Source organism: Eptesicus fuscus, chromosome 16 (assembly GCF_027574615.1).
Source record: "Eptesicus fuscus isolate TK198812 chromosome 16, DD_ASM_mEF_20220401, whole genome shotgun sequence".
NCBI lineage: Eukaryota > Metazoa > Chordata > Mammalia > Chiroptera > Vespertilionidae > Eptesicus > Eptesicus fuscus.
In genome coordinates this window covers 58342382-58354757 of record NC_072488.1, presented here as the reverse complement: position 1 = coordinate 58354757, position 12376 = coordinate 58342382, and the positions used below count along the sequence as shown (strand labels likewise).

General features: G+C 54.0%; 1 long non-coding RNA gene across 1 annotated transcript; it reads right to left on the bottom strand.

Annotated features, from left to right (window-relative positions):
- Positions 1–2488: 2488 nt before the first annotated feature.
- Positions 2489–6555, bottom strand: LOC129151865 (uncharacterized). Its single transcript, XR_008558571.1, has 3 exons — positions 6452–6555; positions 2813–2998; positions 2489–2724 (listed from the first exon to the last, which is right to left on the bottom strand). It is a non-coding gene; the product is annotated as an uncharacterized LOC129151865 (long non-coding RNA).
- Positions 6556–12376: the final 5821 nt, after the last annotated feature.

Below are 12376 nucleotides of genomic sequence, written 5' to 3'. Positions count from 1 at the left end.
GAGAGTAAACACCCCAGCATGTGAGTGGAATTGCCCATGTAGCTTGCACAAAATGCTAGATGTCCTGGGTTTAAGGGCAAGCTCTGCCCCTTGCAGCCCAGAGGCCCTGGGCAGGCTGCACTGGTTCGGCCGCTGGGTATGTACTGAGGGCCAGCTCTGTGCTGAGTGCTGGGAATGCACCAAGACAGAGAAGGTTCCTGCCTCATGGGACCTCCCAGTGGGGAGACAGAGACAAATAAACCAAAACTGAGCTGATGTCAGACAAAGGTAGGTGTGTTGGAGGACTCCCAGAGAAGTCAGTGAGGCGCAGCAGGGGCCTGGAGGAGGCCATGGCCTTGGAGCTGTAACTTGAGGGATGAGACAGACAGCCAGGGATGGCTAGGAGAGTGCTGTCCAAGAGGCTGGGCAGCAAGGACCAAAGCCTGAGCCAGGGAGGAGCCAGCGACTGGAGAGGTGGAGCGTCCCCTGTTGGGCTGGGTGCCGAGAGGGTCTGATTGGATTGAAAGGACAATGGGAATCCTTGATAAAGGTCTTGATAAAGGGAACGAACCATCTGGTGGACACAGGAGCAGCCCACTGTGGGTGGAAAACGGATGGTGGGAGCAGCAGGGAGAGGTCAGGGCTGCGGCTAAGGTTGAGGGGAGGGGGAGGGGAAGGGCGGGCAACAATAAAAATGAGGAGGCATCCAGGACCTGCTGGGGGCAAAACCAACAGGAATCGTGCACAGAGCAGTGGAGAAGGGCTCCAGTCTGAGCTGAGGTGAGGGGGGCCAGCTGACTAAGGGTGGGGTGAGGCAAAGGCTCCCTCCCTTTTCCTAACCCAGAGCCCTGCCTGGGCACCTGCTCCCGAGGCAGGGACCTAGGGACCTAGGGATGCCAGCTGCTGTGTGTGCTCACCTCACCCCAGGACGCAGTTTTAGAGTCTGGAAGAGGGAAGGGGGCGGAGAGGGGAGGTTGCAGGGGGGCTGGCAGTCTTAATCGGGGCCCAGGCTGGATTAGCAGCACAGATGGCTGGAGGGTGGAGGCCAGAGAGGACGTGGTTGGAGAGGATTAGAGAGGATGGGTTAGGGGGCCCGAAATTGGATGGTACTGCTCTTGAAGATGATGGACTCCTGACAAAGCTGAAGCCATCACCGCTCATAGAGCTGCCCTGGATATCCGCAGAAGGCCTTGCACACGCACATACGCACATGTACCCAGACTCATACACTCACATGCCTGACCTTGTACACAAGGTGCCATACACCATCACACACCACAAACACAAGCACCTCCCTCACCCCTGGACACTGGGATGTCCTCCCAGGTTCCAAGACAGCCCACAGGAGCCCCTTTATGAGCAACCCCCCACCCCGGTGTCCGCAGGGGCTAGTCCACAGGCCTGCAGGCTCGTCCCTGGCTCCGGGGCCCACTGCCCTGTCACACATGCCCCACTTACCCTATGCAGCTCACATACCTGTACACCTGACCACCAACCCTGAGACTCGCCTGCCCACTAGCACCAACCTGCGTCTAACCTGGGACACAGTCCAGCCTGGACACAGCTCTCCAAGTGCATTGCCCACTCAGACAGCTCAGGTGTGACTTCCCCTGCTCTTCGCGGCTGTCCCACCCTCCCTTGCTGCCCCAGAAGGAAACTAGACTGCAGGGGTCCAAGCAGGACCACTTCTCAGAGCCTGGCATTCTAAACACACACACACACACACACACACACACACACACACACACACACACACACACACACACACACGCATGGTCAGTGCTGCTCTGTGGAGTGGTCTTCACGTGGACTAGAGGCTGAAACAAGATGCTCTATATTGGTCTTTGGTTTTGCAGATGTGGTGGTGAGGGTCCCATGGAAGTCAGGCCCCGTGCTGGGTGCCTCCAGGGCACCTCACTGTGAGCTGGGCTTTGCTGTCACCCCACTGACACAATCCCAGGGAGCCCACCCACTGCCCCAAGTCAGAACACTGCTCCAGGGAGAGGTGCCCAGCAGAGCGGTTGGGATGGAGGGGCTCATTCTCAAGCACCTCAACCCGGAAAGCTTATCTCTGCTGCCACTGCTCCTTCCTGGGTGTAGCTGCTGACCCTGTCCCCAGCTTGACTCACACACAGCAGGCCCTGAGCAAGGAATGTCTGCCTCAGTTTCCCCAAGGGCAAGGGCAGGCCTCGAATTTAGTATAAGATAGGAAACGCCCTGGAGGCAAGGCAGGGCAGTAGTGACGTAGGCCAGCTCCCCGGAGCCTGCGGGGCCGGGCAAGCCCAGATGCCTGGCGCTCCTGCCATCTTGGGGCGGGTTGGCTGGGGCTGCAGTGGGCTGAGTTATGGAGGGCAGGAAGCCGGTTGAGGCCCAGGGCTCCAGGGCACAGCCCCAAGGACAATAATCATGGGCCAAAAACCTAGGTGGCTGTGTTGCCAGTGGAAGTGGGGTTCTCCGGTGTCACAAGGAAAGCATTCCAGGAGATGCACAGGGAGGAGGAGGTCTGGTGGTGAGATTTATTTGTGGTGCCAGATGCAAAATCCAAGGGGTTCCCCCTGGGTTTCCAATGCCCCATCTCTGTCTGTCTCACCACGGAAAAAGGCCAACTTTGCCTTCATTGGGCCCAGATTTTGTGCCATGCCCAGCCTCTCTCACCATCCAGCTAGCTGAGTTTGTTTGCCCGGCCTGGGCCTGCGTTCAGAGTCTGCGCAGCTGCCGGGCTCGGCTGCTAGTCCCACATGGCCGCTGCGGAGAGAACACGTGAATGAGCAGGGCCAGTGCGTGCTGCGGGGGTGGAGAGAGAAGGGCTTCTTTGTTAAGCTGATTATATTACCTTGGGATTGAGAAGAACCAGACAGACACTTTTTCAAAATAACCAATCAACTTCCCACGCTTTGGCAGGCTTCTGATGGGCCCACAGCCTAACCCCGTGGTCAGCAAACTGTGGCTCTCGAGCCACATGCGGCTCTTTGGCCCCTTGAGTGTGGCTCTTCCACAGAATACCACGGCCTGGGCGAGTCTATTTTGAAGAAGTGGTGTTAGAAGACGTTTAAGTTTAAAAACTTTGGCTCTCAAAAGACATTTCAATCGCTGTACTGTTGATATTTGGCTCTGTTGGCTAATGAGTTTGCCGACCACTGGCCTAACCAATTGATCCCTTTCCCAGGTTAGACTGACAGGCCTCTATGGTCACCACCTCGCTTACCTCCCCCTTTATTGTTCTATCCCCTATGGATCGGGTGGTTCTCTGGGGAGTGTGTGAAGCTGTCACTTCCCGGGGAAGCAAGCTGGCTCAGTGTCCCATTCAGCTCCCGGCCCATTAGGCTCACAATGTCTGACTCCCTTTGCTTCCTTCCCTTGTGAATATCTAGCTACCTATGCTAACAGCTGGAGCCTCCCCTCTGCTGGTCTGGGTGCTGAGGGTGAGAGAGGATGCCCAGAGTCCACAGGAGGACCCCGAGAAGGGCAAGAGGATCGTGTCCTGGAGAGGCATCTTGTGCAGCAGCCGGAAGGCATGCAGTTGGGAGGGCACCTATCCCACTGGAGTCTCTCCACTCGGGCTGCCACAGGCCCACCTGTCCCTCTGGGATCTGCTGCGTCTCAGCGCCAGGCACAGGACTACAGTCGAGGAGGAAGGTGTAGCCCTAGCCGGTTTGGCTCAGTGGATAGAGTGTTGGCCTGTGGACTGATGGGTCCTGGGTTCAATTCTGGTCAAGGGCACATGCTGGGGTTGCGGGCTCAATCCCCAAAGGGGGCGGGGAGGGGGGGCATGCAGGAGGCAGCCGATAGGTGATTATCGCTCATCATGATGTTTCTATCTCCTCTTCCTCTCCCTTCCTCTCTGAAATCAATGAAAACAAACAAACAAAAACAAAAAAAAAATGCCGAAACCGGTTTGGCTCAGTGGATAGAGCGTCGGCCTGTGGACTGAAAGGTCCCAGGTTTGATTCCGGTCAAGGGCATGTACCTTGGTTGCGGGCACATCCCCAGTAGGGGGTGTGCAGGAGGCAGCTGATCGATGTTTCTCATCATCGATGTTTCTAACTCTCTATCCCTCTCCCTTCCTCTCTGTAAAAAATCAATAAAATATATATTAAAAAAAAAAAAAAAAAAGGAGGAAGGCGCAGAGGGCTCTGGTGCGTCCTGCCTTCCTTCTCAGCTTTGCTTCACCCAGGCCTCACCCTGGGGACTTGCGTCAGCCCTGCTTTTCATAGGAGGAAACAGGCCCAGAGAGGGAACGTGCATCCTGCAAGGCCACGTCCAGGGCCGCAGGCTGGCGGGTAGAGGGCAAGTCTTGTTCAGGCTGCACTCCCTTCCCTCCACCCCTTCGCAGAGCTCTGCCAGGCCCCCATGCCCAACCACAAAGTAGCCCCTGCCAGAGCCGGGCTGGGCAGTGGGGCTGTGAAGCAGGTCACAGAGGAGCCTCCTAGCTTTCCTCTGTGATCTTCACCTCCCTATCCAGAGCCCCGGGGGCCCAGGAGAAGTATCTGTCTCAGCAGGGGGTGGCCACATAGTTCTGGGGCCACGGGCCAGGCGGTGGGGCCAGGCGGTGTGCAGCAGCCTGGAAGCACTGAGGTGAGGCCAGGGAACCAGGGAACCAGGGCAGACTGAGCTCCATGTGGGGACAGAGGCTCCCCACAGTGCATTAGGGGAAACAGAAACCGCTTATTCACCAACAAGGGTGCCCTCCCCTTCCCAGCGAGCCCTGCTGGGCAGCCCCGGGTGGACTGGGGGGCGGCTCAGTGAGGCACCCCCGCCTTAGTCACCCCTGGGCCAGGGGCCAGAGCAGCACAGCCCACCCGGCTGTTTTGAGAAGTGAACGAGCCACCATGCAGAAAGGCATTTTGGAAACTGTGGAGGGCTGCCCTCCTGTAAATCATGTAAATAATTAGGGAACAACAGACTCATGAGTGTGGGAAAGTGGGCTGGCCTCCTGGGATGTGGGGCAGCCCCCACCTCTGCAGAGACCCCAGAAAAGCCCTTTCTCCCTTCCCACCCGCTCCCCAGGCACAGGACTGCCTTCTCGGCCACATGTGATCATCCTCCCACGGCCAGGACAGACCTTTCCCCAGAACCCTCCTGCTCTTGGTATTCATACTCAGGCTCTTGGCCCTTTAAGGCGCCCTGGCTCCTGTGGGGGCTGCCCACTCTGTTTTGGCCCCACCCCCTCTTGCACCTCTTTCATCTACCCTGGAATTTCCCTGGAGGAACCTGGGCTGCCAGACCCCAGCCACACACATTAGAGGGGCCCAGCCTGGGCCAGGAACCCCTGTGATATTCACTCCACACGTTTGTAGAGCAGCTTTTCCATGCCAGGGCCACCCCAGGTTCTGGGACGCAAGGCTATGCTGGCTGTTCTGTTGCCCCCCCCCCTCCCTCCCGCCCAGGCCCTTCCCTCTCTGCTCCAATCTGTGTGGACACCTCCTCTGGCTCCCTGGCCCTCTGCCTCCTAATGGTCAGCCAGGAGGTGCCCGCCAGCAAAGGGAGAGCAGGAGGAGGGCCTGGGTGCTTCGGCTCCCTCCCTCACTGCCGTGGCTCCAAGGTCTGGGCAGTGGTGGGCCCCCTCTGTGACCCATGGCATGCCCCTCTGCCCAGCCCCAGTGATCACGAGGCTCAGAGGACGCCCTTCCTCTCCAGCCCCAGATGCAGGGCTGGCCTGTGCGGGCAGCAATAATGCAACATTTTGCTGCTCTGCCATCAAGAATTGGAGTCTGCTTCTCCGACTTTGTCAAAGCGAGTCACAGGGAAAGCCGGGTTCTGCAACATCCGCTCACGGAGATGCCCTGTGGTTTCCTTGGGGGGCAGGGTCGGGGCGGCATTCTCCCTGACTGCAAACAAGCCAGCTTGTTCAACCATGGGTGTGTTCAGGTGTGTTCCTTGCAGCCTGGCCTGTGGCTGAAGGGACCCCCACCTCCAACCTGCTTCCTGCCTGTCCCTGTCCCCCATAGCAGCCAGAATGAACTTTCTAAAATGCAAGTCTGACTGTGTCACCCTTGTCGGCACTCAGGTGTGTTAGCAGGGTTGGGTTGGGCTGATGGAACAATAAATAACTCAGGTGTAAGCTGGGATGTAGGTACTCAGGCCTGGCCTGGAGGCTCCCCTCCTTTAAGCATCCAAACATCTGGGTTCTTCCATCCTGTGTACAACCTCCATTTCCAAGGTCACCTCATAGTCCCAGATGGCAGCTCCTGCGTTCACACCAACATTCCACCAAGCAGAAAGGAGGAAAGGGCCAAGAAAGACGTGCCCCCTTAAAACCTTGAAGGGCACTTCTGGGACATTGGGGTCACTTCTGTTTATACTCCAATGGCCAGAATGTAGTCACCTGGCCACAGCCAACTGCAAGAAAGGCTTTCGTTATCCTGGGCAGCCGGGTGCCCAGCTGAAATGCCACAGTTCCTCCCACACCGAGCAAGCATGTCGAAACACTAATACCATTCCACACCCATTGAAGACAATAGAAAAGTGGCACCTTAGAAGTGGCACACAAGAAGTAGAAAAACAGAAGCCTTCTTAACTCCAGCAAACATCGTGCTTAAGGGTGAAGCTCCAGGGTCATTCTCCTCAAAGCGGGAAGGAGACCAGCGTGCCCACTGGATGGCTGCGGGGCTGTGTGCTGGGGTGCTGGCCTTTCACTAAGACAAAGAAAGTTGGGGGTGGGGTGGCGTCTAAACCAGGCGTCCTCAAACTACGGCCTGTAGGCCACGTGCGGGTGTTTTTGCCGTTTTGTTTTTTTACTTCAAAATAAGATATGTGCAGTGTGCATAGGAATTTGCTCATAGTTTTTTTTTAAACTATAGTCCGGCCCTCCAACGGTCTGAGGGACAGTGAACTGGCCCCCTGTTTAAAAAGTTTGAGGACCCCTGAAAACCATTGTTATTTGCAGAAAATACAACTGCCCATCAGAAAAATCTAAGAGAAGCAGCTAACAAATATTAGAACTAAAAAGGGAGGTCAGCCAGGGAACCAGATACAAGGTCACCTTACAACAAACATTGCTTTTCCACACACTGGGGAAAACAATGAGAAATTGTATAAATCATGCCATTCAAAATATTGATAAAACCGTAAACCACCAAGAAATAAGCCTAATGGAAATGTGTGAGACCCACAGGAAGATGGCAGTGAAATGTGGCTGAAGAACAGGATGAAGCGAACTGTACAGAGACTTGTGTCTGTCCCAGGAACAGAGTTGACATAAAGGTGCCAGGTCCGACCTGACTTGATCTGTAAATGTACAGCCCAAAGTTACAAGATGTTTTCACGGGACCTGATATGCTGGCTTTCATATTCATCTAAGAGAGAAAAGGTACAAAAAAGCAAAACCATTTTTGCAAATTAAGAACAAGGAGGGGGGTGTTGTCCCACTTGATATAAAAATAATCTACAACAAAAATTTAAAAAATAAATAATAAATTTAAAAAAGAAAAGAAACTACAAAAGTCTAGTGCTTTTATAAGTGTGGTCCTGGCATAGTAATGGACAAATGGACCCATGGAACCAGCTAGTCTAATTAGTGATAAAGGTGGCATTTAGAAGCAACAAAGCAAAGACTAGACTTTAAAACACAACAGTGGGACAACTGATAAGCCATTCTCATAGCATTCAAAAAATGCATTCCATGAGGAATAAATCACTTAAAGTAAGACCAAAATATACATTAGGGAAAATACAAACCAGAATATGTTTATAACTTTGAGTTAAAAAAGACCTTAAGCAAAATGCAGAACACAAAAGCATGTGTGAAAGATCTAACAGCTTTGATCTCATATAAATTAAAATTTTCTGTCTGATCAAACTTACCATAAACAAAGGTAAAGTCAAGTGAGAGACATGGGGACAATATTTGAAAAACAAATAGCGATAAGAGATTATTATTCAGCCCTGGCCAATGTGGCTCAGTTGGTTGAGTGTCCTTCCATGCACCAAGAGGTCTCAGGTTAGGGTTTCATTCCCAGTCAGGGTGTGGGCTCAATCCCCAGTAGGGGGCATGCCGGAGGCAGCCAATCAATGGTTCTCTCTCATGGATGTTTCTCTTCCTCTCCCTTCCTCTCTCTCTCTCTCTCTGAAAAGGTCAATTAGAAAAAGGTTATTATTCACTTATTCATTCATTCATAAAACAATTGATTAGGGGGGTGCCTACTATGTGCCAGGTACTGTCCTAGGTGCTAGAAACAATAAAATAAACAAATGACAAAAACCTCTGCCCTCCTGGTTAGTACATTCTCATGGGGCAGGAGAAACAGGCAATAAGGAAATAAACTTACAGTGTGTCAGATGGCAGTCATGGGAAGAAACCCCACAGGAAGGAGGGAAGGAGGGAAGGGAGTGCGGGGAAGGCAAGCGAAGATGTGAGGCCTCTAGGAAACAGGCAACACAATCGGAATGCAGTGACGGCGTGGTGGGGGGGGCTGCAGTGGGTGGAAGGGGGTCAGTGGGGAAAGAGGGACATCTGTAGTACTTACAATAATAAAGATAAAGTAAAAACCACGAGCACAATAGGAAAGGGAGCAAAGAACAGCAACAGGCCAAGACATGCAAGTGTCCAGTAGATATGGGAAACGCATATCGTACCCACTGGGCCCATATGGCCTTGGTGAAGGCCAACATTTAGCTCGGGAGGGACAAGTAAATGAGTAACCTCATGCCCTTTCGGTGGCAGAGGGTGGTGGCATTGTTTTTTCTAGAGGGCAATGAGGCAGGACCTATCCAAATGTTAAAGCACATGCTCCTTGACCCACAAGCCCGGTTCTGGGTGTTATTCTAGCAAAAAAGACTTGCACAGGGATGTCCAGTGCAGCACTGTCTGTATTTGCTGGGGGACGTGGGGCAGGGGTCTTGCTCTGACAAGGAAGGAGAGTGCTGGTGAGAGGCCAGGCCAGAGGGGAGACTGCCGGTCCTGAGCAGGCCAACAGCGTGGACTCTGGCCAGGTGAGCAAAGAGGCCCTCAGTGGCACTGACCCACAGAGCTCAGGCCAGGTGTCCCGTCAGTGCTCTGTGCTGGCTGGCACCAGCAGGGACGCCTTTATTCGCCCCTCACCCGCCCATCTTTCAAGCCCTCGCAGACCCTCAGGCTGAGTCCAGGGCCTCTCTCAGGGCCCCCCAGAGCACAGGCCACCTCTGCCCTTCACAGGCCTCATCGGGAGACCCTCCGATGCATGGGCCTCCCTGAAGCCAGGGAGTGGGCCGGCAGTTTCGCTTCCCCGGCTCTTGGCTCAGCCTGGCCGAGCAGGCCCTCTATCAGTGTTGGCTGCAAGGACGGTGAGCTCTTTGTCCTGCTCCTCCTTTTATTTCCAGTTTCGCCCTTGGGTACCAGCCTCCCTGGGGGAGCTAGGAGGCATCCCCGCCCCCCCATCTTTCTGAAGGGCCACATTCCTGTCCTCTCACCCGCCCCCGCCCAGGGGTCAGACTCTGGCTGGGGAAGGCCTGGCGGGAGCCGGATGTGACGCCTCCCACGCAGCCCAGGGTCTTTTTCCGTGGCTCAGAGCACGCTACACCAGGTGGCCGCCTTTGCTGGGAGGCACCTTATTTCTCACAGCCCCCTCTCTACTCACATCCTGTTTCCACTCCTCTTGACACCCTGGGCTGCTGCCCTGGGCCCCCACTCCCGCCCCCGCCCCCTGGGTTTTCCTGGGTCGGTCTAGGGGACACAGGTCTCTTGTTTTCAACTCCTGGGGGTTGGAAGGAATTGATACTCGATTCTGCTCTCCTGAAGGGATGGTCTTAATGTGTCAAATGTGGTCTGAGCAGCAGGCTCAGCTTAGGCAAGTGCCAAGGTGGAGGGAAAGGAGTGAGGGTGAGGGTCAGGTCAGGGCCAGGAGGCTGGGCTCCCAACCTGGTCCCTCTCAAGTGCCACCTGGCCTTGGTCAAGGCCCTTACGTGACCCGAGCCCCACTTTCCTTGCCTACCAAGTAGGACCCAAGGGGGTGGCCTCTCTGGTGAAAGCCAGGGACAAGGGCACCACAGACCAGCCAGGAGGCCCTGAGACCCCCAGTCCCTTTTCTCCAGGGACAGAAGCCTCATCCACCACACCCACCGCACACATTATCACACACGTGTTATTTCCTAGTTGTCCCAGAAGTCTCTCCACTCTATGGAAGCTGGGAGGGGGGAGGGGAGCAGACAGTGCAGCATCTCCCATAACCCGCCCCCCCCCCCCACCCCTCTCGGCTCACTGTGGTGTCATTTCCTCCCAGGTGTGAGCCCTTTGTAGTAAGAAAGGGCAGGAAGGAACCCCCCTCCCCTTCCTTCCTGAAGGCTGGTCCCACAGCCCCTCTGGGGAGGGCAGGTCTCCCCGGGCCCTGCAAGGCCTCCATCAGCAACACGTCCCCACCAGGGCAGGTCCCTGGCGGTCCGGAAGCCCAGGCAGGCCCAGGAGAAGGCCAGTCCTGAGGCATCGCACCTCCTGTGGTGGAGACGACTGCTGGTGGCAGGCGGGCAGAGCCATAGGACACATTCCAGCCATTGAAATGTCACTTCTAAGCTGAGGCCTACAGAGCCCCGTGGGATTGTCCCTTTGCCCCACGGGTGGGGAGTCCCTCGAGGCAGAGCAGCCTATCGGCGGGAGGCCTGGGAGCCAGCCCTGAACCTTTGCTGACGGGTTACGGGTTACGTGGCCGGCATGTGGGACGGTAGCGAAGTGTCACCCAGCCCCCTGACCACCACGGCTCAGCTGCACAGCTCCACCTCTGCTTCCACTGGGACAAACCACTCCCTGGGGCCCTGCTCCCCTGCCCCCCAACTTCCCTCTCACATCTAGGACTGTTAGGTCCCTCTGCTTCCTGCCACCCACCACCATCCTGGTCCCCAACGTCTCCACAGCCTTCAGACAGCTGGTCACATGCAGCTTGTCACCCCACCCCAGATCCTGGACAGGGAGCAGGCTCCCCTCTCCGGCCTGAGGGCCAGCACCTTCAGGATAACCCAGCCTCCCCTGTGGAAGGGTGGCTGCCGCGGGGCCCAACTCTGGTTACCATTGTTCTTAGCGCCTCGGCCATCAGTCTAGCTGGTCTACTCTCTGCTCTGTGCCAACTCCAAGGAGTGTGGGAGGTATAAAGGCAATCCCTCTTATCACACTGGGGCCCAGGGTGACTGCTCACACTGGCCTATGGGTAATATTTTCAATGACTGTCCTTTAGGAATGTGCCTGTGTCTCCAGCTCCTACGCACAGGAACCAAACCGCATGCTCCTGTCCACAGCACTTCCTGGCTTCTCGCGCCTCTCCTGCCCCTGCCCAACCCTGAACTCCCTTCCCTCCTTGCCATTCTGACTCCATTATGATGTCGTCTCAATCCAGCTCTCTAGCTGCCAGGGCTGTGCTAACTACACAAGCTGGTCAGTCTCTGCACCCCCCTCAGGGTCCCGGGCCCCTCGCCACCCTGCTCTGGCTGCCTAGCAGCTGTGCTAACTATAGTTAGGACACAGAGCTAGTAAACCAGGATAGAAGAAATAAAGTTGAACCCCCGCCTCACAACACATACATGATGGAGTACATATCTAAACAGAAAGCTAAGAGGTGAGCATGAAGGAGGACATCCTTTATACCTTGAGGCAATAAAGATTTTGAAAGCACAGACTAGAGCAGAAAAAATGCTGGATTCCACCACGTAAAAATTAAAGATCTCTGTTCACTAAACAACACCATAGACAGAGTTAACAAAGAAAATGTTTGCAATGTCTGAAACTGACCATGGTTATTGCATATCTATAATAATAAAAGCATAATATGCTAATTAGACCAGACAGCTAAACGACCTTCCGGACGAAGCCGGGGCTGCGAGGGCCAAGGCAAGCCACCACAGCTGCAAGGGCGGAGCCCTTTGCACAAATTTCGTGCATCAGGCCTCTATTATACGTAATATTTGGTTTCACAAATAAAATAAACTATTACAGAATTCTAATTTAGTATATACAAGGAATTTTTGCAATTCAAGAAGAAAAATAGAAGAATTACATAAAAATATCAATAATGGATATATCCATAATGGACAATTTATATAAGGGAAATATGGATGGTTAATAAGTTTAAGAAATACTTAAACTTCCTAGCAACTAGAGAAATCAACAATAAAACTGTGAGATAACCCTTTACACCATCCAGAAAATAAATCAAAAGTACTATACTACCAGGTGTTGTCAAAGATGGAGAGAAATGTGACAGTATTGAATCAAAAAAGTATGCTACATATTGGCAAAATATCTCTATATCTTTACTGTTAAAAAAAGACAAGCACAAAGAGACATAACCCAGAAAAACCTTCCCTATAAGGGGTGTGTGATGGGTGGACTAGGCTAAGAAAAAGAATGATACTCCCATTTTGCTTCACGTGAAATATAAAATAAAATGCAATGTCACCATATATGTAATAACATAGAACAAGAAATAATTGGCCTGGC